Source organism: Penaeus monodon, chromosome 29 (assembly GCF_015228065.2).
Source record: "Penaeus monodon isolate SGIC_2016 chromosome 29, NSTDA_Pmon_1, whole genome shotgun sequence".
Classification (NCBI taxonomy): domain Eukaryota; kingdom Metazoa; phylum Arthropoda; class Malacostraca; order Decapoda; family Penaeidae; genus Penaeus; species Penaeus monodon.
The window spans coordinates 3,896,601-3,897,134 of record NC_051414.1 but is presented as its reverse complement, the minus strand read 5'-3'; the positions used below and the strand labels follow the sequence as shown (position 1 = coordinate 3,897,134).

The window sequence follows — 534 nt, the reverse complement described above, 5'->3', positions numbered from 1 at the left end:
CCCAGCAGTAGAATCACGCCGGACGGAAGTCTTCTGACGCCATCGTGACTCACAGCGCCCGTCTCTGCCCCGCCGGCTGGACTATGCCTCTGCGTCCCAATGTTAAGTTTTCTCTCGGCGCTGGAACGAGCACGACGCGACCCTCTCCCGCCGCGTCCAACACGTGACTGGAGTTGCGCCGTGCTGTCGATGTTTTTGATATTTTGATCATTAGGGATATGATATGTAAAGATAAACAAAAGACAAATGTAGTTATCTCGTGTTGAGGAATCACCGCGGAAGATTAATAGATAAATGGGTAAATAAGAAGGCAAATAATAACATAAAGTGCTAATCGTGTATGAATACATTTTCCCATAAGCGTAACATCCAATGGTTCACAGCCAAATATAGTGAATGAAATATAACCAACGACCCCTGCAAAACTAGCCATAAGGTATGTTGATATTCTTGTTTGTGTAAGCATGTATGATGCGTGTATAAAACGTGTATGGAAAATTTGAACGCATATTCAAGATAAGATACAGACGTTTA

The 534-nt window shown here is 43.4% G+C and overlaps 1 protein-coding gene across 1 annotated transcript in view; it reads left to right on the top strand.

Moving 5' to 3' along the window:
* Window positions 1-100: 100 nt before the first annotated feature.
* Window positions 101-534, top strand: part of LOC119591913 (metabotropic glutamate receptor 3-like) — a gene marked incomplete at its 3' end in the record, with an annotated part of 20,212 nt that continues 19,778 nt past the window's right edge. The window contains 1 exon segment of the mRNA XM_037940667.1: window positions 101-436.